The sequence below is a fragment of the Salvelinus fontinalis genome, chromosome 7 (assembly GCF_029448725.1).
Source record: "Salvelinus fontinalis isolate EN_2023a chromosome 7, ASM2944872v1, whole genome shotgun sequence".
NCBI lineage: Eukaryota > Metazoa > Chordata > Actinopteri > Salmoniformes > Salmonidae > Salvelinus > Salvelinus fontinalis.
The window spans coordinates 33,415,795-33,439,590 of record NC_074671.1 but is presented as its reverse complement, the minus strand read 5'-3'; the positions used below and the strand labels follow the sequence as shown (position 1 = coordinate 33,439,590).

Here is a 23,796-nt window from a genome sequence, read left to right as displayed (position 1 = left end):
CCAGAAGGTCGAGGGTTCGAAACCCGCTCCCTGCCTGTTTCATTACAGTATAATACATGCAATGGGTATTGCTCATCTAGCTAGCTACTCCGGCATGATATAGTCAAACTGATAACTACGAGTGCAGACAGATGTTAGTTTCAGCACAAACACTGCTAGCTAGCCTACAGTACATATCCTCAGCCAAAACCAACCTCTCACAACACACACTGTAGCTGATGAAAACAAATTGTCTTGCAATATTGAATCTAAACCCTGGTCAATGCACATGCAAGTAGCACATTGGATGTGCATTGCAGTGAGTGTACACATGCTAGCTAGCTAGCTAGCTAATTAACTTAGCTAGATCAAAACACGAAACGGACACATCGCCGTTCAAGCATCCGTTTGTCCTTAGCATCCGTCTAGTTCTTACCTTATGGTGCATTAATTCAATATTCCCACAAATCTGAACCTTGACATTTAAAATACGTATTTTCCAAACGTTGAAGTCATGTTCATTTTAGGTTCTGAATGAAAGGTGAAAAGACGTATTTTCAGAAAGTTTAAAACATCTATTTTTCTTGACTTTGAAAATTATGTATTTTTGGGGGATGTTGAAAATACATATTTTCCAGACATTTAAAACAGGTTCATTTTCGATTCTGAATTAATGTTGAAAAGACTAGCACTCTGCTGTGTTCTACTGCAATTGATCTCAAACCACTCCTCGGGGACCCCCAGAAGTTTCACAATTTTGCTTCAGCTCTGAACTAGCTATTTTTATTTTTTATTTTTTTTATTTCACCTTTATTTAACCAGGTAGGCAAATTGAGAACACGTTCTTATTTACAATTGCGACCTGGCCAAGATAAAGCAAAGCAGTTCGACACATACAACAACACATAGTTACACATGGAGTAAAACAAACATACAGTCAATAATACAGTGAAAAATAAGTCTATATACAATATGAGCAAGTGAGGTGAGATAAGGGAGGTGAAGGCAAACAAAATATATATATAAATAAATAAAAATATAAAAGGCCATGGTGGCGAAGTAAATACAATATAGCAAGTAAAAAATAACACTGGAATGGTTGGTTTGCAGTGGAAGAAGGTGCAAAGTAGAGATAGAAATAATGGGGTGCAAAGGAGCAAAATAAATAAATACAGTAGGTAAAGAGGTAGTTGTTTGGGCTAAATTATAGATGGGCTATGTACAGGTGCAGTAATCTATGAGCTGCTCTGACAGCTGGTGCTTAAAGCTAGTGAGGGAGATAAGTGTTTCCAGTTTCAGAGATTTTTGTAGTTCGTTCCAGTCATTGGCAGCAGAGAACTGGAAGGAGAGGCGGCCAAAGGAAGAATTGGTTTTGGGGGTGACCAGAGAGATATACCTGCTGGAGCGCGTGCTACGGGTGGGCGTTGCTATGGTGACCAGCGAGCTGAGATAAGGGGGGACTTTACCTAGCAGGGTCTTGTAGATGACCTGGAGCCAGTGGGTTTGGCGACGAGTGTGAAGCGAGGGCCAGCCAACGAGAGCGTACAGGTCGCAGTGGTGGGTAGTATATGGGGCTTTGGTGACAAAACGGATGGCACTGTGATAGACTGCATCCAATTTATTGAGTAGGGTTTTGGAGGCTATTTTGTAAATGACATCACCGAAGTCGAGGATTGGTAGGATGGTCAGTTTTACAAGGGTATGTTTGGCAGCATGAGTGAAGGATGCTTTGTTGCGGAATAGGAAGCCGATTCTAGATTTAACTTTGGATTGGAGATGCTTGATGTGAGTCTGGAAGGAGAGTTTACAGTCTAACCAGACACCTAGGTATTTGTAGTTGTCCACATATTCTAAGTCAGAGCCGTCCAGAGTAGTGATGCTGGACAGGCGGGCAGGTGCAGGCAGCGATCGGTTGAAGAGCATGCATTTAGTTTTACTTGTATTTAAGAGCAATTGGAGGCCACGGAAGGAGAGTTGTATGGCATTGAAGCTCGCCTGGAGGGTTGTTAACACAGTGTCAAGAGAAGGGCCAGAAGTATACAGAATAGTGTCGTCTGCGTAGAGGTGGATCAGAGACTCACCAGCAGCAAGAGCGACATCATTGATGTATACAGAGAAGAGAGTCGGTCCAAGAATTGAACCCTGTGGCACCCCCATAGAGACTGCCAGAGGTCCGGACAACAGACCCTCCGATTTGACACACTGAACTCGATCAGAGAAGTAGTTGGTGAACCAGGCGAGGCAATCATTAGAGAAACCAAGGCTGTCGAGTCTGCCGATGAGGATGTGGTGATTGACAGAGTCAAAAGCCTTGGCCAGGTCAATGAATATGGCTGCACAGTACTGTTTCCTATCGATAGCGGTTAAGATATCGTTTATGACCTTGAGCGTGGCTGAGGTGCACCCATGACCAGCTCTGAAACCAGATTGCATAGCGGAGAAGGTATGGTGGGATTTGAGATGGTCGGTAATCTGTTTGTTGACTTGGCTTTCGAAGACCTTAGAAAGGCAGGGTAGGATAGATATAGGTCTGTAGCAGTTTGGGTCTAGAGTGTCTCCCCCTTTGAAGAGGGGGATAACCGCAGCTGCTTTCCAATCTTTGGGAATCTCAGACGACACGAAAGAGAGGTTGAAAAGGCTAGTAATAGGGGTGGCAACAATTTTAGCAGATAGTTTTAGAAAGAAAGGGTCCAGATTATCTAGCCCGGCTGATTTGTAAGGGTCCAGATTTTGCAGCTCTTTCAGAACATCAGCTGACTGTATTTGGGAGAAAGAGAAATGGGGAAGGCTTGGGCGAGTAGCAGAGGGGAGGGCAGTGCTGTTGACCGGGGTAGGGGTAGCCAGGTGGAAAGCATGGCCAGTCGTAGAAAAATGCTTATTGAAATTCTCAATTATAATGGATTTGTCGGTGGTGACAGTATTTCCTATCTTCAGTGCAGTTGGAAGCTGGGAGGAGGTGTTCTTATTCTCCATGGACTTTACAGTGTCCCAGAACTTTTTTGAGTTTGTGTTGCAGGAAGCAAATTTCTGCTTGAAAAAGCTAGCCTTGGCTTTTCTAACTGCCTGTGTATACTGGTTTCTAGCTTCCCTGAAAGTTGCATATCACGGGGAATGTTCGATGCTAATGCAGAACGCCATAGGATGTTTTTCTGTTGGTTAAGGGCAGTCAGGTCAGGAGAGAACCAAGGGCTATATCTGTTCCTGGTTCTAAATTTCTTGAATGGGGGGAGCTTATTCAAGATGGTGAGGAAGGCATTTTAAAAAAATATCCAGGCATCCTCTACTGACGGGATGAGATCAATATCCTTCCAGGATACCTCGGCCAGGTCGATTAGAAAGGCCTGCTCGCTGAAGTGTTTCAGGGAGCGTTTGACAGTGATGAGTGGAGGTCGTTTGATCGCTGACCCATTACGGATACAGGCAATGAGGCAGTGATCGCTGAGATCTTGGTTGAAAACAGCAGAGGTGTATTTGGAGGGCAAGTTGGTTAGGATGATGTCTATGAGGGTACCCGTGTTTACGGAATTGGGGTGATACCTGGTAGGTTCATTGATAATTTGTGTGAGATTGAGGGCATCAAGCTTAGATTGTAGGATGGCTGGGGTGTTAAGCATGTTCCAATTTAGGTCGCCTAGCAGCACAAGCTCTGAAGATAGATGGGGGGCAATCAGTTCACATATGGTGTCCAGAGCACAGCTGGGGGCAGAGGGTGGTCTATAGCAGGCGGCAACAGTGAGAGACTTGTTTTTAGAGAGGTGGATTTTTAAAAGTAGGAGTTCAAATTGTTTCGGAACAGACCTGGATAGTAAAACAGAACTCTGCAGGCAGTCCTTGCAGTAGATTGCAACACCGCCCCCTTTGGCCGTTCTATCTTGTCTGAAAATCTTGTAGTTAGGGATGAAAATGTCAGAATTTTTGGTGGTCTTCCTAAGCCAGGATTCAGACACGGCTAAAACATCTGGGTTGGCAGAGTGTGCTAAAGCAGTGAACAAAACAAACTTAGGGAGGAGGCTTCTAATGTTAACATGCATGAAACCAAGGCTATTACAGTTACAGAAGTCATCAAAAGAGAGCGCCTGGGGAATAGGAGTGGAGCTAGGTACTGCAGGGCCTGGATTCACCTCTACATCACCAGAGGAACAGAGGAGGAGTAGGATAAGGGTACGGCTAAAAGCTATGAGAATTGGTCGTTTAGAACGTCTAGAACAGAGAGTAAAAGGAAGTTTCTGGGGGCGATAAAATAGCTTCAAGGAATAATGTACAGACAAAGGTATGGTAGGATGTGAATACAGTGGAGGTAAACCTAGGTAATGGGTGATGATGAGAGAGATATAGTCTCTAGAAACATCATTGAAACCAGGTGATGTCATCGCATATGTGGGTGGTGGAACTGAGAGGTTGGATATATAGTGAGCAGGGCTAGAGGCTCTACGGTGAAATAAGCCAATAAACACTAACCAGAACGGCAATGGACAAGGCATATTTACATTAAGGAGAGGCATGCTTAATCGAGTGATCATAAGGGTCCAGTGAGTAGAGGTTGGTTGGGGTCACGGCGATCCAGACAGCTGGCCGGGTAGCTGGCTATCGGTAGCAAGATAACATAGGATGGAGGTCTGTTTTTTTTTTTTTTTTTTTTTATCACCTCGTTCGTTTCCGTCGGTAGATTAGTGGGGTTCCGTGTGGTAGAGGGGATCGATCCAATTGGCAAAATAGATATAGTGACCCAGGAAAAAAAGAAAAAAAAAAGAATTGTCCGGTATATTTATTTAGATAGCAGCCGATAAGACAGCTAATAATTAGCAGATGGGTATTCAGAAACGTCGCAATGGAAAAGCCTGTTGAAACCACCTCGGACAATTACGTCGGCAGACCAGTCGTGATGGATCGGCGGGGCTCCGTGTCGGCAATAAAGGGGCTCTATTCAAGAGCTTGAGGATCAGTTGACTAGTTGAATCAGATGTGCTAGCTCTGGAATAGGTCAGTTACATGGAACGGCCTTGGGTCCTTGGGAAACATAGTTGTCTATGATTGGTTAAGATTTGGTCCAGTCCGGACCGGACCAAATCGAAACCAAACATACAAGTCTATGTTTGGGCCAAATCAAGGCCAGTCTAGATTGGACCAAAAGTGAACCAAACATAGACATCTACAGTTGAAGTCGGAAGTTTACATACACTTAGGTTGGAGTCATTAAATCTCGTTTTTCAACCACTCCACAAATTCTTGTTAACAAACTATAGTTTTGGCAAGTCGGTTAGGACATTAATTAAAGTAATTTTTCCAACAATTGTTTACAGACAGATTATTTCACTTATAATTCACTGTATCACAATTCCAGTGGGTCAGAAGTTTACATACACTAAGTTGACTGTGCCTTTAAACAGCTTGGAAAATTCCAGAAAATGATGTCATGGCTTTAGAAGCTTCTGATAGGCTAATTTACATAATTTGAGTCAATTGGAGGTGTACCTGTGAATGTATTTCCAGGCCCACCTTCAAACTCAGTGCCTCTTTGCTTGACATCATGGGAACATCAAAAGAAATCAGCCAAGACCTCAGAAAAAATGATAGACCTCCACAAGTCTGGTTCATCCTTGGGAGCAATTTCCAAACGACTGAACGTACCACGTACGTACCACGTAGTACGCAAGTATAAACAACATGGGACCACACAGCCGTCATACCGCTCAGGAAAGAGACGCGTTCTGTCTCCTAGAGATAAACGTACTTTGGTGCGAAAATTGCAAATCAAATCCCAGAACAACAGCATAGGACCTTGTGAAGATGCTGGAGGAAACAGGTAGAAAAGTATCTATATCCACAGTAAAACGAGTCATATATCAACATAACCAAACATAACCATAACCTGAAAGGCTGCTCAGCAAGGAAGAAGCCACTGCTCCAAAACTGCCATAAAAAAAGCCAGATTACATTTTGCAACTGCACATGGGGACAAAGATCGTACTCTTTGGAGAAATGTCCTCTGGTCTGATGAAACAAAAATATAACTGTTTGGCCATCATGACCATCGTTATGTTTGGAGGAAAAGGGGGGAGGCTTGCAAGCCGAACAACACCATCCCAACCGTGAAGCACGGGGGTGGCAGCATCATGTTGTGGGGGTGCTTTGCTGCAGGAGGGACTGGTGCGCTTCACAAAATAGATGGCATCATGAGGATTGAACAGTATGTGGATATATTGAAGCAACATCTCAAGACATCAGTCAGGAAGTTAAAGCTTGGTTGCAAATGGGTCTTCCAAATGTACAATGACCTCAAGCATACTTCCAAAGTTGAGGCAAAATGGCTTACGGACAAGAAAGTCAAGAAATTGGGGTGGCCATCACAAAACCCTGACCTCAATCCTATAGAACATTTGTGGGCAGAACTGAAAAAGCGTGCGCTAATTTTTACTAGGATTAATTGTTATGATTTGTGAAAAACTGAGTTTAAATGTATTTAGCTAATGTGTATGTAAACTTCCGACTTCAATTGTATATATACATTATTTTTTTATAGCAGGACACAGTAAAGCCCATTATTCTACTGAAGAGTATGAATTCAGCTGTTTGTGAGCATTTGAATCCCAAGCAACCTGCATACACATTGTTTGAAGTACAATAGACCAACATAGCTACTGGTGTAGGTCAAAGCTGTGTGCTAGGTAACCTTGGTAGAGCATGGGTGGAGTAAGCATTATGGTGCTCCTGAATTTCTTTTTTTGGCTTCAGACCAATGCCTACTTCTCACTTTAAAAAAGTGCTTTGTTTTTAATTATATACTATTGTGCACAGACGTGAACATACAAACACAACATTTAGAAACCGAAACACACACAATTACAATCATACACACATACAGTACAGACATACTCAAACACACACACACACACAGGCAATCATATTTCATCACACATGTACATGCAAGAAAATATATTATTCATTACAACATACTTTCCAAAGGGCCTACAGTATAATTATCTTTATGAAAGAAAGTAGGCAAGATTGATTATATGCATTCACAATAATGAGCTACTCAACGTTTGATTATGTTACAGTGCCTTAGAAATTCTGAAATAAATCATAATTAATTTTGCCTTCAGAATTTTTGATCAGCTAGCTATATGTGCATTGTGTTTGGAGAGGCGTGCACCGAGAAGTAGGGGAAACAAACCCACGCTGGTACGCTACAGCTACGCACATGCACACAAACACATCAGAGAATGGGCCTCATTATGAATTCACTGAGGTTGAGATGAGCAGCACTACTTTGGCTCCAGGGCAAACTAGTCTTTTAAAGCTGCGTGAGACACAGATAGTGCGGGCAGGCGGGTGGGAAGGCGAGCGGGAAGGCGGGCAGGCAGGCTGGGAGAGTGTCTGTCTGTCGGCTCGGTGGTGGCAGCGGTGACGGACCCATTTCTCCCCAGCTGATTGGTGTTGCTTCATTTGCATGGGCGGCGGCTCTTCAGATAAGCAGTAATTAAACAGTGAACTCAGAGTGATTGCCTTTGAGTCCAGACACACGGCAGCTCCCTCCCACCTGTCAAGTGAGATGAGGGGATGGATCAAGAGTCCTGGCTGCTCGCCACGCGCCCCACCCTTCCACTACAGAGAGATGGGGGGAACACAGGGAACAGGGGGAGACATAGGGCGGTAAAGGGGCCGTACATGTCCAGCTACCCCCCCCCCCCCCTCTAACCCCACCACCATACATGAACACACAAACGACAGCCTCTCCTGCAGACCTTCATCGGGGAGGCGTTGCCATGGAGATGACAGGGCCAAGGGGAGGTGTCCACTCCCGCTAGTTGCGTTTAATGAAGACGCTAATGAGAATTTATGCACCCATTGCTGTGATTATTTATTTATGTGTAGCACTATCCCAACACTACCCCCAATAGTGGCACACGTAGCCTATCTGGACACACACTCACTGAGGAAACCAATTGGCTAAATGGTTTGCGAGTAGTTAGGGTGTAGCAGCCTATACAACTGGCTGCATTGAAGCCTGAACATACACAATGCTGAAGTTCTTTCAGAGTATGTAGCCTAATATTACAACCATATCATACACCAACAGGTCATCATTCACCCTTGAGTCTTATACCCAAAGTTAACAGATGAACTAGTTCAGTTTATATTCAACTCACGAGTAGAAGACGAGCCATTGTCTTGCACTCACTAAGTCGTTCTCTATATCTCTGAAATGTTATCTTTGTCCCTCGGCTGTCATACACGCTCCCGGATTAAGTTTGCCCTAGGTACAGATCTAGGAACAGCTTCCCCTCCCCCAATAGAGATCTTTTGGTTTTCAATATTGATCTTTTTATTTCATAGTAAAGTATCACTCAAACTCAGAAATAAATCATTTTAACACACGTACGTATAGTTGGATGCCGTTTCCTTTGTGATCTTTGTGAAATTACATTTTGTACTTTTGGGTTTACAATGAGTGTATGGGATATTTAATTTGAGCTCACACTGTCATAAAAAACTAATTACATCTTCCGAAATAAGTATTCTCAATTTTCCCTGGGAAGAATGGAATTAAAACTTAATTTGACTTGACACATGGTAACAATCCGAACACCTCCACTGATGGTTGTTGACTTAACTTTAATTGTTCATTTCTAAGTGCTACTTACAGTAATTGTTTTTTGCGTTTTTCTGGGATTTGAACCATAACATGAAAACAGAATGGAAATGTTCCCGGTGTCAGAAGCAGTCTATAAAAATTAATTAATCTACTTTGATTTCGATGCCCCCCCCACCACCTCATCTAAATCAAACAATGAAAATTGGTTTAATCAGGGTTGATGCCAGTGGATTACCAGTGGATTACCAGTGCATTGTAGCGTAACAATTTTAAATATACAGTAATTTTTTGTATTAATAACATTAAAATCCTCTGAAACGTTTTACTGCAGCATACTGTAAATTAGGGTGCATTGTGGGAAAATGTTGTGGGCGTGGAAAGAATTGCTGAATTTCAAATGATAAATAACTTACTGTTTTAATCAACACTATGATACTGTACACTGTATACAGTAGATTACGTAGAATGCACAGTAAAATACAGTACATTTGTTTTACGGCACACTCTAAGATCTTTCTGTAATTTCAACAATAAAACAATGTAGAATGCACAGTAAAATGCTGTAAATGTGTTTTACAGTACTAATTATGGTGCATTGTGGGAAAATGTTGTGGGCGGGGTAAAAGTGTCTGGCTCAATAACATATTTCAATGCGTTCCTTGTAATATTGAAATTATTACAGGACTTTTACTAATTGTTACAGGACTTTTACTAAGTTTTCCCACAATGCACAATAATTTACAGTATGCTGCAGTAAATATACAACAATACAGTACTTTGTTTTATTTATTTGTGATTATGTATTACAGCATACCAACTAATACCAACTTTTTAATGGTTGAATATTTAGCCCTGTCCATGGAAGATGTTTTGGGGTGGGGGTGCAGAGTTCTTTTGACGGACTGTCGGGGGGGTCTCCAAATTTTTGCTCCGCTCATACTAGAGTCATAATGGCATAGTGCATTAATTTGGTGTATATAACATACTGTATATACAGTACCAGTCTAAAGTTTGGACACGTGTAACAGTATAACTTTACGTCGTCCCCTCGCCCCGACGCGAACCAGGGACCCTCTGCACACATTGACAACAGTCACCCACGAAGCAGCGTTACCCATCGCTCCACAAAAGCCGCGGCCCTTGCAGAGCAAGGGGAAACCCTACTTAAGTCTCAGAGCAAGTGACGTAACTGATTGAAATGCTACTAGCGCGTACCCGCTAACTAGCTAGCCATTTCACATCCGTTACACTCACCCCCCCTTTCAACCTCCTCCTTTTCTGCAACAACCAGTGATCCGGGTCACAGCATCAATGTAACAGTATAACTTTACGTCGTCCCCTCGCCCCGACACGGGCGCGAACCTGGGACCCTCTGCACACATCAACAACGGTCGCCCACGAAGCACGGTCGTTACCCATCGCTCCACAAAGGCCGCGGCCCTTGCAGAGCAAGGGGAAACCCTACTTAAGTCTCAGAGCAAGTGACGTAACTGATTGAAATGCTACTAGCGCGTACCCGCTAACTAGCTAGCCATTTCACATCCGTTACACACGCCTACAGTACTCATTACAGTGTTTTATTTATTTTACTCTTTTCTACATTGTAGAATAATAGTTAAGACTTCAAAACTATGAAATAACACATATGGAATCAAATAGTAACCAATAAAGTATATATATAAAATATATTTGAGATTTGAGATTTTTCAAAGTAGCCGCCCTTTGCCTTGATGACAGCTTTGCACACGCTTGGCATTCTCGCAACCAGCTTCACCTGGAATGCTTTTCCAACAGTCTTGAAGGAGTTCCCACATATGCTGAGCACTTGTTGGCTGCTTTTCCTTCATTCTGTGGTCCAACTCATCCCAAACCATCTCAATTGGGTTGAGGTCGGGTGATTGTGGAGGCATCACTCCATCACTCTCCTTCTTGGTCAAAAAGCCCTTACACAGCCTGGAGGTATGTTTTGGGTCATTGTCCTGTTGAAAAACAAATTATATATGTATTATTATTTTTTGACCACTCCCACTTCCCGCTGCTATGTCCATGTCCATTTGATCTGTTTGTCCTGTAATCATAGTCAGTTTGGAAGCCTTTCTTTAGGCCTCTAGAAGTGCAAGTGATATAAACACCTAGTATGCATTAATATACTGTAATATGACCATGCCTACAGCCAACCTGCTTGCTGTAATCCCTTGTATTTTCTTACAGTTTATAGTCACTTTTACTGTATTGTGTTTCATTGCTCTGGCATCAAATTACTGTTATTTTCTCAGTATTGTATTGTATTTGCACTATACAGATATAGAGATATATAAGACATTGTTGTAATTACAATTATGTTGAAGACCAATGTATCCTTAACTACAACAGCATTTTCAGTAATGGTTAAAGAAACGTTTTACTAGCTGTGACTGTGATATGTTTTTTTTTTTATCAACCTTGATTGAATACGCTGACTGTAAGTTGCTAAGGACATGAGTGCCCTCTAAATTACCAAACTATAAATGTTAATGTAAAAAAAAATACCTTTCGGAGAACACCGGGTAATATGTCTCTGCATGGGTAATTCCAGGAATATACTGTAAGTTAGATTACAGTAACATTTTTGGTAGTGTAAAATGGATTACCATAACTTACTGGCCAATTGCTGCCAGTAAATTCCTATACATTTTACAGGGAATGTTTTACAGTGTATTGTAATTCCACCCCACAGAATACAGTACCATATCATATCTTTGGAGTGCCAAAAACCCTTTTTGACCACTAGTGGGTCCATGGTATTGTTATTTCTGTCTCATTAACATATTTTGAGGCATGTCTTGTATGAGGCTATATTTGTTGCACCCATGAGTGGTTATAGTGCCCCATCAATTTAAAATGTATAGGGGACAGATTGGATTGGCAGCAAGCTTTAAGCCTCAAATGGTTGCGCAGTTTGTCCTTTTGACCTGTTTGCCTTGTATTTGCTGCCAGTTTGGAAGCCTTTGTCGAAGCTTCTAGAAGTGTTGTGAAATTCAAAACCCCTCCCCTCAACGAGTTTCATTCATTGCGGTAGCGTTTACTTTTGTACGATACAATACAATACAATTTTACGGTCGTGTATTGTCATTGCACAGTACTTGCTTTGATAGCGTATTTATATCACAGTAGGTGTAGTGTAATATGAAATACAGAATTTGACTTGCCACCGAGCTGCCCGTAAACTACTGCAAATTCATGGTAACCCCTTTACAGCGTGGGCCATAAAACCATATGGACTTATAGACTGTAAGTAGTCTGCACCTCCAACCCAATCTCCAGATGAAAACATGTCCAGGGCAGGCGAGGGAAAACATGCACCTCACTAGTTAGTATCACGTATTCTCCTTTTACAACGCATCCCATCTTTGAACATGAGAATAAACTGAATCCATTAAAACCAGTAACTGTAAAACATTTTTCAAGTGTTATATATATATATATAAATAGGCTATATCCTTACCCGCCATACACACACACACAGACTCTAACATAACAAATGATTAAGCATGGAGGTTCATTCAAAGCAAGATGTAGAGATAAGGGGTGGGGGAATATGCCAGGGATTTCACATCTGAGATCCCTAGCATACAATCTATTCAACTGAACCATACGCATGCATCCATCCTCAAATGCCAGGATTGTCTATCCTAACCCATTTTTCCTCGCCAGATATGGTACATTTTCATAATAGCAGCAATACCATATCACCAGGCTTTTCTCTTTTCTTTTTTTTTTTAGCAGATATTGTTGTGAATGTGTTGAGTGTGGGTTGCTACCCCATCTTTAAATGTATGCTAGATGACAGGCATAGCATTTACCTTGATCAACAGCATGTTTACAGCTTTGAACTACTTGGCATGGGCGATGGTTGGGCTGAGATTCACACAGAATGAGAAGGTTTATTTGAACAAGCTAATCTGAGAAGAACACCAGAATGACATGGTTGATACACGTTTTCGGGTCGGGTCTCCAAGTTAAGGGATGAGAATATGAGACCGAGCAATTCAGGTGTTTGAAGTGGAACATAGAAATGGGACCTTTTTTCCGTCTTTGAACGTTTTTTTCTGAAATATCCATCAGGAAAGATGCTTGCTCACACATTTGTTGTTGAGAAAAACGAGAGGAAAGAAGAAAAAAACAGAGAGGATAAATGAGTCACCCAGATGCCTTTCCCATGTTTGTGTTCTCTCCATCTCTCGTTCTACTCTGTCTCTCGTTCTGTGATTTTCACCAAGCTGTGACTGATGTTATTGCAATCAAACACATTCTAAATCTGCGAGCGTACTTTGATTATTTTTTGGGTCAATTCCCTAATAAAAGCCTGTTTCGTCTTCGTTTCGAATCAATCAAACACCAACGCATAAGAAAACCATCAGTTGTCGAGCCCAGACGAGATGTCCTGTTTTTTTCTTTCGTCTCACATCTTGTTAAATGCCTGCAGCAACTACAATAACATCTGGAGTATCTCATAATACTAACCCCCTAAGTGTTTTGCACAACTTCTTCTCAGCATTAGAGAAAAACCTAATCCTCCAACACCTTCCCCTAAACGTAGCTACAGCTACCGCTGCAACTGTCTCGCTCACATATTGGATTAATAATTAACCCCCCCCCAAACCCATCCCTCATTTCCAAGACCATTGTACTGCTTTGGTGTTAGTACACATGTATGCACATTTATCTGTGAGTGTGTAATACATTTGAATGGTTTGTCTCTCGTACATGGCCAGGTAGCGAGCGAGTAGCAGGCAAGTGCGGAGGCAGTGTGTGGTGCATTAGGATAATCTGATCTCATTATACCAGGGATTGTATGTGGACCACACTTTCACCAGGCCTTTCATCAGCCCTTCCTCCTTCTGCTGCTCCCTTGCCTTTTATATCCTGTTTACTCAAATATATTACAAGGCCCGAGGTTTCACCGAGTCTCTAATGTGTCGCTTGTGGACACACACACACACACACACACACACACACACACACACACACACACACACACACACACACACACACACACACACACACACACACACACACACACACACACACACACACACACACACACACACACACACATAAATGCAAACACACATACTGTCATGGCTGTGTGGGCTCTGTATTTCTATGCCGTGATACACTTGATTCTGACATTTGTTTAACATTCTTTCTCTCTCCCTGACATTGTGAAGTACATTGTACTTTCTGCCCCTGTGCAAACATTGTCTTTACTGTTTCAGCTTTTTATTAGAAATGTGAAATGTGTCATGGAGGCAAACAGTGGGACAGCTGTAAAGTGTACAGATAGGGCTGTTGAACTTGCTGCAAGGGTGTGCAGTCGCAGAATGTCTCCCGGAAAATGTCTACTGTCATCTGCTATTTGATTGATTGAAATGCTTTTGTTTGATGTGTTGTGACCATATCATACAACTACTGCACATGTAAGAGTACACATTCCACTGGGTTTGGAGATACTCTGCCTAGCCACCATGGGCTGCGTCCCCAAAATGGCATCCTATTCCCTATGTAGTGCACTACTTTTGACCTGGGCCCTTGTCACGTTCCTGACCTGTTTTCCTTTGTTTTGTCTTTGTTTAGTTGGTCAGAACGTGAGCTGGGTGGGCATTCTATGTTATGTGTTTCTATGTTGGGTTCATGTTTAATTAGCCTGATATGGTTCTCAATCAGGGGCAGGTGTTTGACGTTTCCTCTGATTGAGAACCATATTAAGGTAGGCTGTTCACACCGTTTGTTTGTGGGTGATTGTCTTCCGTGTCAGTGTTTGTTACCACACGGGACTGTTTCGTTTGTTTAGTCTGTACCTGTTCGTGCGTTCTTCGTTATATGTAAGTTCACATGTTCAGGTCTGTTGACGTCGTTTGTTGTTTTGTATAGTTTGGCAGTGTTCTTCGTTTCGTCTTCTTTAAAATAAATCAAACATGTATTCTCCACAAGCTGCGTTTTGGTCCGATCCATGCTCCTCCTCAGACGAGGAGGAGAACAATCGTTACAGCCCTGGTCAAAGGTAGTGCACTAAATAGGGAATAGGGTGCCATTTTGGACGCGGACCCGTAACTTCAAGGCTTATTTTCTACCTGGGACAAGCTCCTCTGAGTTCTATAACCATGGGTCCTGCATGCACAACATGTCACACAAGTCGTAAAATGGTAATCGTGTAATGGTTGTAATGTGTGAAATGTAGCCATTGTTTATGTGAGTTTCTGCGTGGAAAAAAAATACCCGTTGGAGTTAGAGTCACTCTTTCTTCTCTACTCTTCTCTTCTACACTGTTAAAATGAGGTGGTTTGTAACACCAAAACGAATGGCAAGTGAGCCACTAACTTGGAGACAAAACCCTAACTTTGCTGGAGTATTGAAACACATCATCCTGAGATGTTTTGAAACATTACACGGTGTGTTGTACCACCATTTAATTAAGTGTTGAGCAACAACTTGCCAGGGACTCGGAGAACTAACAGAAAATATTGAAAACACTATTTTTATTTCGAGTCTTGTTTGGTGCAGAATTAGATACCTTCTCTTTTGGCGTCGTTTCGTCTCTCCAAAGCTTCCAAACACCACTATGACACCGTATTCTGAATCCTGTCTCGTACAGAATCAGATGATTTTTTTCTGAAGTGTTGATGTTTAACATTTTTTTAAATGTATTTGATCATTTGCCATTTTATACCGTTTTGGCAGGCATTGTCAGACACGGTGTTCAAACCACCAACACTAACTCAAGGCTGAACTGCAAGAATTGAGGAATCTGCCCTTGCCTCTTCCATTGACAATCATGAATGTGGGAATGGGTGCTGTCCTCATTGAATGTCAAGTTGTCTTAACTATTATTTATACCTCATGGCACAACAAGCTCAATACTAATATATAAATGTACTTTTCTTTCTCAAACATGCGCACAACATTGTGTCATGAAGTTAAATATATATATATTACCCACAGTCCTATAAAAACAGAGTGAAATGGCAAGATAGGAAATGCAAGGTGATTAAAACCAAAGACTTCAAATGAGTTTGATCACTCAATTTTCCCTCTTTTTGGTTATCCTCGTGAAAGATACATTTTGAGCAACATATTCTCACCTTATTTGGGTCAAATGAAATGAACAAATCATTGAAACAACTTACAGAAATTTTTTTAAAGAGATTTTGACACTTTATTGAGAGAGTTATGAAATGACAGAGGGGATACAGATAGGAAGGATAGACAGATTGAAGGGTTGGAGCAGGGAATTTAACCCTGGTCTTTGGAAGGGAGAGGGGTGACTAAGACGAGTGCGCTACAGCTAGACATTTTCAATTCTCCCCAGAATAATTTCTTACCGACTGGCTGTGTGGTTGAGTGGGTCAAATTCAAAGGAAATGTATCATCGTACTGCACCTCCTGTTTCCAATCTGTCTAAATAAAGCATTGAAGTAATTAAGGTGGAATTCCACACGAAAAAATATTCTCCATAGTCTCTTATCATCAATCAATATTTAGGCGATAAACAATTTGCATTTATAAACCATTGATTGTATGAGAAATAGTTTTAGTGTTTTGATGCTACCTTTTTACATGCACCGAAACCCCCAAATGTGTTTTCACAACACTCTCTTAAAAACATCAATAGTTAAGTTGATGAACCACTTTGGGTATTTCAGAGTACTTCATTTCTGTTTTAAAACACATTATCTGCATTCAAACACTTGCATTGGGTTTACATTCAGACACCCTCCTAACATCAGATCTCAGCTTCGGTACACTACTTTTCATGGTTTCATTACACAATCATTGTGTTTTGAGTCTTTTATTTTTACAGTGTACTCTCTCGCCTAGAAGGTATTAGTGTTGCTTGCTGGTGATGGGTGCTTGTCAAGCATTTCCTAGACGTTCCTTGCAGTGTCAATTTGTTTTCTCCTGCTTGCTTGCAATGAGGGTGGGGTTGGGTTGGGTGTGTGTAGGGTATAGACCTGGATTCAAATACTATTTGAATAAACACTAATACTATTTGAATATACACTAATACTATTTGAATAAACACTAATACTATTTGAATAAAATACTTTATCTGTGCTTGAGCTTGGCTAGCTGAATGGACCAAAAGTATATTCAGACATCCACAAACTCCGGCACTCCAGACAGGCTAGAACAAATGCTCAAAGTATTTTAAATATTTCAACTACTATTTAAACCCAGGTCTGGTAGGGGAAGTGGTGAGGGGTGGATGTCTACTGAACCATTCATTTTAAATAAGAGGGAATAGTGTATATCTCGGGAAAGGCTTTAGATTGTTAGTGGACACAGGAGGTCTTTCCAGTTCAGTGGTGAATAGGATACGCATGATTATACACCAGGCTTGGTCTGGCTGAGAGACTTATTTTCCACAGCTTAAGCCAGGGTTTCACACACCACTTTACCCTAGCCAGGGATGAACTCTATAACAAAACAGTTAGTTGGTATATAATTAAAAGTGTTTTTTTAATCGGGTCTACAAAATACATTATGGATGATTACTAAATATGTAGCCAGTGAGTTATGAATTATATATAATGATCTGTTTGATTTAGAGTAATGAAATTTGGCACACATACTCAGGGATGTGAGTCTAGTTAACCTGTAAAGTATGGTTTAGTTTGGCCGCATGGTGGCACTGTTGGACAGGAAACACCATTCAAGCAAGCTCATTGACTCATCGCGGCCATATTGTTTGAGCTAGAGTCCTGGAAAATGTTGCATTTAAAAACATGGGTACGTAGATGCTGTGTACCAAATATGGTGCAGATTGGTCCAGCGGTTCTGGAGAAGAAGGCATTTAAAGTGGTCAACATCCTTACAAATATTCCAAAATACATCAAAGGCATATTGCATGATCTGACTGATGTTGAGTTCTGATATTTGGCAAGCATGGTAAGGATTACAGAAGTAGCTTATCCTAGGGCGATGTGTCCAATTTGTCCTGATGGTGGCACAGTGGGCCCGCAGCTTGAACCCCGGCATTGCTTCTTTCAGCCTTCATTTTTTTGTCCCCCTGTTCACACTGACAACTCCAGCTGTCACACACTGGGACAATGGAGAAGAGGGGGGGGGGGGCGCTCTGAATAGATGTTTTTTTTAAACTGGAGGCCCCCCCCCCCCCCCCCCCCCAAAGACTTGTCATCTGCATTTGACAGGAACCCCCAGCCCTCCCCACTTTACCGCCCCCTTTCCCTTTCTCCTTCCTTTTCTCTCCATAATCCTCCTCTCCCTGCTTGGTGCAGCTGTTGCTGTCCACTGGATTTGTTTCTTCTTCTGTCTAATAACTAATTGGGAGTTTTAGTGGGATTTTGTTTGTAAAACTTTTGTACTTTTCCCCAATTTTTTTCTTAATTGATCAGCATTTTCTTACATAGGCTATCAACTCGTGTTTGGCTCAGATAGGTCTACACTGAATTTGTCGTTCAGTCTATCCTGTTTTCTACAGTATTTTGAGAGGCACTAAAAATCACCATACAAAAATACAGCCTACCTCTTCATAATTTACATTCACAGTAAGGTTGTGAAGTCACAACGGATGGACACCGCACCCCCTCTTTCTGTAAAGCATACTTTCATTCGGGCTATTACTGTATTTGGGAGAGTGAGAGCAGGGAAATGGGTGGACTGGAGAGTCCCAGAAAACCGCAATTCACACAGAACACAGAGACCCCAAGTAGCTTAACAAATGAGTGACTAACCCGATGTCCATTCATATCCCGCCTCAGCCCACAAGCTTATTAGCCAACCATTCCTCTTTGAGCATTCACTGTCGACAACATGTGGAGCCATCTCTATAGCAACCAGTGGATATGACATGTGCAACAGACAGGGACTTCTTAGCAGCTGAATATAAGGAGGGGCTCAGCCGTGCACTATATGATCTAAAAGTATTTTTTAAAACCTGTCTCCCCTTCTTTCATTGGGTATAGAGACGCTGAAAGGACTCACTATAGGCTTCTGCAGATTCTTGCAAGACTCTGAAAATCAGGCGGGCATATCCCCTCGTTCGTTCTCCTCCTCTTTATTTTCTCTTTTCCCTTTTCTTCTCAATCTTCGTGCTCGAGCATTGGTAGCCGCAGTCTTTTGTTGGCGCGGGAGGCGCATGGGACGCTGGTAACTTTTGAGGAGGAGAGGAATGAGTGGGAGGCTGGTCATTACGCCGGCCACTCACACTACTGGAGCTGCGTTTTGCCCGAACCTGCTCTCTGGAATACAAGACATATCTCCTATTTATTGCAAACCGTCTGACTTGCGCATCAACATGAATTTAGGTAACTATTTTCCAGCATGTGTTCTAACCTATCTTGGCCGTGTTTTCAACGTGCCGCTACAACTAATGCGGTGTGGAGAACTTGTGTGGAAGGCATCAATGTATCGTTTTTATGAGCAATTCCTTTAGATATTTTTTTTTTTAAATGCATATTTAGTTTTTTTTAATAGAATTGCTTAAATTACAATTAATGTGCAATGCATGCCTAAGTTGAGTGCTTTCTGTGATTTCGGCCCTCTGTCGACGCTCCAGTCACCGAAGGATGCTCGTATCGTGAGGGGGAAATCGAACGAAACTTGTAGGTTATAAAAACTAGATCACATTTAGACAGGGATGATCAGTGCGGTAGTAGTCTAAAGTGTTTTAGACCTAGCTTAATTTAAAACAGGTGTTGAAAATATAGAACATATATTTGAGGAATAGCAGCACTGGTGCAAGTGTCCACGCGGCACATCTGTAGGGAAGATACGTTTTCTCAAAAAAGCGCATTCCACAGATATCAATGGAATTAATTGATTAACTGAGCGCATTGAGTTTTGGAGAAGATCAGTGTCTTCTATTGGCTAGTGGTTACCCTCAAGTTAAAACAAATCAATCTCCTACTCAAGTTAGAACATATCAATATTTGCATAAAAAGTTTGCTGTTATTTCTTTGCATTCATTTGGTCAGTTTATTATCTAAACTGAAATGGATTTGAGATAGGCCTAGGCTACTTTGTTTTAAAGTAGGCTACACTTGAATGGCAAATAATTAATTATCATTAAAATAGGAAAAGACACATGGATTTAGTTGGGCAAAGGTTTTTGTAAACAGCAATAACATGTGTATTCAACTTTCCATTGAGAATCTCTTGTATATTACTAATTGAGAAATTCTTGTTTGATATTATCAGACTGAAAAAAAGGACTGAATTTGATGGAAGAAGTTGCTTCTTCATTGAAGGCAAAAAACATTTATCTCTTTTTAAATGTACGTTTATTTCATTACCAAATATTTAAAGATAAAGATGATTATTGGCTATTTCAGATTCCAATTAGAGGTATCTTCATGTAGCCTACTGTTTTTATCTAAATAAAGAGTCAATTCTAAAATGGGTTTAGCTGCTTGAATATGTTTGTATATCATGCAACAAGGATTTGGGATTTGGTGGTGGTGTGTTAGTGTGCATGTGTGCGTGAGGGGGGTACCTTCAACTGCCCGAATGTATTGTGATCACAGTGTGAATGGACAGCCGGATTCCCCTCTGGCCTCTCTCACTGTGACCTTTCTCTCAATCATTTGAATAAACCAGAGCTACCAAAATCCATCTGCCCTTTGTCTTCAGCTAGGTCTGCTAATCCGAGAGAGAGAGAGAGAGACTGGGTGTACAATTTTTACTGCTAATCCTGTGTAAAAATACTGATTCTTGAGCAGTATATAAGATTATAAGAGCTTTTCTTAAAATCCTAAGTGATTTTCTTACATTTGTTATCGATATTTCTATTCACACACTCATCAATTCATACATCTAAATATACCTGTCCATAATCCCGTCATGTTTATTTATTTAGAAGCAATGTCCATACACTTTAATGTTTTTGAAATACTTGAAAATGAGGTTTTGCAAGTAAATCAATGTGATTTATTTTTTTTATTTTTTTTAAATCATCACAATGTTTTTTTAACATAATGTTTTTGCAGTAATTGCATCAATGGTTGTTTGAAAAAATAAGATATGTTTGTCATCGTTGACTGTTTACGTTTCCCCATATGAAATGGTAATTTATAAATCCAATTTAATTCTCACAAATGCACAAAAACTCCTCTCTGGCATAACAAAAGGACTCCTCTCTCTCTTTCCCTCTCAAGAGAATATGCTCTTCGTTTGTTTTCTTTATCCTCTTAGATAGCCTATATTTGAAAAATACATTATTTAGTGGTGTGAAGAGTATTTAGATAATATTCTTTGCTAGGATCAGTCAACAGCTTCCTACAAAATGAATTTTAGGTACTTTATGTAGTCGTAATAGCTGTTTCATATCATTTGAAGTTATATATACCTGAATAATTATTTTGACAACAACACAGTATAATATTGTTGTAATTATGTCATAAAATATTCATAATACCAAAAATGTATTTTCCACAGTTATTGATCTGTGTAGTATTTACTTACACGTGAGAATCAATGAGAATACAAAATTATATGAACATGATTTAAGAAAAGAAACATGGCAGTACTAGCTGTGATTTTCTCTCCAAGACATGCAATAAACACTAGATGCCTCACAATATATTTTATGTTAATTATTTTTCAAAGAAATACATTTAATCTATTTTAAAATAATGATTCACTGACATATTTTAACTAAAAACATTTATTTTCATGGAATCCCGCTTCATGTGGCTTGCTTAAGTGTTAAACTGGTGTTGAGAGATAAAGAGAGAGGGGGTGGGGGGGGGGGTGGGGGGAGAGAACCACTAACCAAGAATTCCCAAAATGGGACAAACACCGAATTGAGACTCTGCATGTAGAATTCTGCAAAAATATCCTCCGTATACTACGTAAAACACCAAATAATGCATGCAGTGCAGAATTAGGCCGATACACGCTAGTTATCAAAATCCAGAAAAGAGCCGTTGAATTCTACAACCACCTAAAAGGAAGCGATTCCCAAACCTTCCATAACAAAGCCATCACCTACAGAGAGATGAACCTGGAGAAAAGTCCCCTAAGCAAGCTGGTCCTAGGGCTCTGTTCACAAACACAAACAGACCCCACAGAGCTCCAGGACAGCAACACAATTAGACCCAACCAAATCACGAGAAAACAAAAAGATAATTACTTGACACATTGGAAAGAATTAACAAACTAGAATGCTATTTGGCCCTAAACAGAGAGTACACGGTAGAATACCTGACCACTGTGACTGACCCAAACTTAAGGAAAGCTTTGACTATGTACAGACTCAGTGAGCATAGCCTTGCTATTGAGAAAGGCCGCCGTAGACACACTACCCACAAAATGACCATTTTAGAGACACATTTTCCCCTCAGATTACACAGATCCACAAAGAATTCAAAAACAAACCCAATTTTGATAAACTCCCATATCTACTGGGTGAAATACCACAGTGTATCATCACAGCAGCAAGATTTTTAACCTGGTGCCACAAGAAAAGGGCAACCAGTGAAGAACCAACGCCATTGTAAATACAACCCATATTTATGTTTATTTATTTACCCTTTTGTACTTTAACTATTTGCACATCGTTGCAACACTGTATATAGACATAATATGACATTTGAAATGTCTTTATTCTTTTGGAACTTCTGTAAGTGTAATGTCTACTGTTCATTTTTATTGTTTATTTCACTTTGGCTTATTATCTACTTCACTTGCCTTGGCAATGTTAACATATGTTTCCCATGCCAATAAATCCTTTAAATTGGAGAGAGAGAGGGAGAGGGAGAGAGAGAGAGAGAGAGAGAGAGAGAGAGAGAGAGAGAGAGAGAGAGAGAGAGAGAGAGAGAGAGAGAGAGAGGACTGCTGTAGCAGACTGACGCTAGCCACAGATTCAGACTAAGCTTTTTTCAATCCAGTGTAAATGTATCCTTTTCTATCATACTGAATACTTTCACTCATACTCAATCTGCCAAAGGCATTGATGCAATAGCTCAGAGGTAGCCGAGGCTTTGCTTCTCTCGTCTGTGTTCCATGCGCTTTATTAAAGGACTTCTCAATTGCTGTCAAGCCACTTGGCTGTTGATTGAAGCCGCATGTCACACACACTCATCAGACCTACATGGCAATCGGTGTGAGCGTGTTACCAAAGGCCTCAGCATGTGTGCAGTCCCCGAAGGTTAAAGTGATCGTGCGTTATGACTATAACAAAAATATAATACATGCAGCTATGTTTGTACCTTACCCTTTTGAACCCCACGACTAAGTACCATGTTGCAGCGGTTGGTGATTGTTGTGTGTTTTTAGTTTGATTGAAGTTGAAAACCCTTCTGGGCCACTAATCCATTTGGGAAAGGGGGATACCTAGTCAGTTGTACGACTGAATGCATTCAAGTGAAATGTGTCTTCCGCATTTAACCCAACCCCTCTGAATCAGAGAGATGCGGGGGGCTGCCATAATCAACATCCATGGCGCCCGGGGAACAGTGGGTTAACTGCCTTCTGATCAGGGGCAGAACAACATATTTTGACCTTGTCTGCTCAGGGATTCGATCCAGCAACCTTTTGGTTACTGGCCCAACACTAACCACTAGGCTACCTGGGTTCACCTATTAAATGGTGCTAAAATCTTCACAGTGTTCCATGCACTTACTGGGACCCAGGGATAGGCTACCCAGCCTGGCAGCCTCACAGGGGCCTGTGAGACAATACCATGCCAATACCATGCTATTCTCCTTGGCTTAGCTCCAGGGAGGGGGTTAACAATGTCTCTGAAAGGTTCATTCTGGTGGGCTTCTGCTGGGTAGACCCAATCTGAGATCCCCTTTCAGGCCATCCTAGCAATTACTTCAGGGGCCTTGGCCAGGGCCCTAATCTAGCCAAACTCAAAGCTGGAAGGCTAATTAGTGACAAGCTTTTACTGTCCAAATCTCCTGTAGCTGCACAAAGGCAGGTCTCCCCATGCCAGAACAAAATGGGCCCTAAATGTCTATAGTGTGTAGGCTGGACAGAAGAGAGTAATAGGACTTGAGCGAGTTTGAATGCACATTATAATACTACTATTAGTGCAAGGTAATGAGTAGGCTGGGCAGGGAGTGAATCAGGATGGGGATGAGTGGGCGTGGCTGGGATAGACAGGGAGGGAAATACTGTGTTCATTTGTCTCCATATTTCTGTAAAACAAATTACAAAAATCCCTTGGATTTTCTAACATGGAAGTTATGCTTTTCCATTTGCCAACAGATGTCAAT

The 23,796-nt window shown here is 41.2% G+C and overlaps 1 protein-coding gene across 3 annotated transcripts in view; it reads left to right on the top strand.

The window, feature by feature from the left end:
- ptprn2 (protein tyrosine phosphatase receptor type N2) overlaps positions 1–23,796 on the top strand; it is a 290,147-nt gene that overhangs the window by 229,319 nt on the left and 37,032 nt on the right. The gene's annotated exons all lie outside the window — the stretch shown is intronic.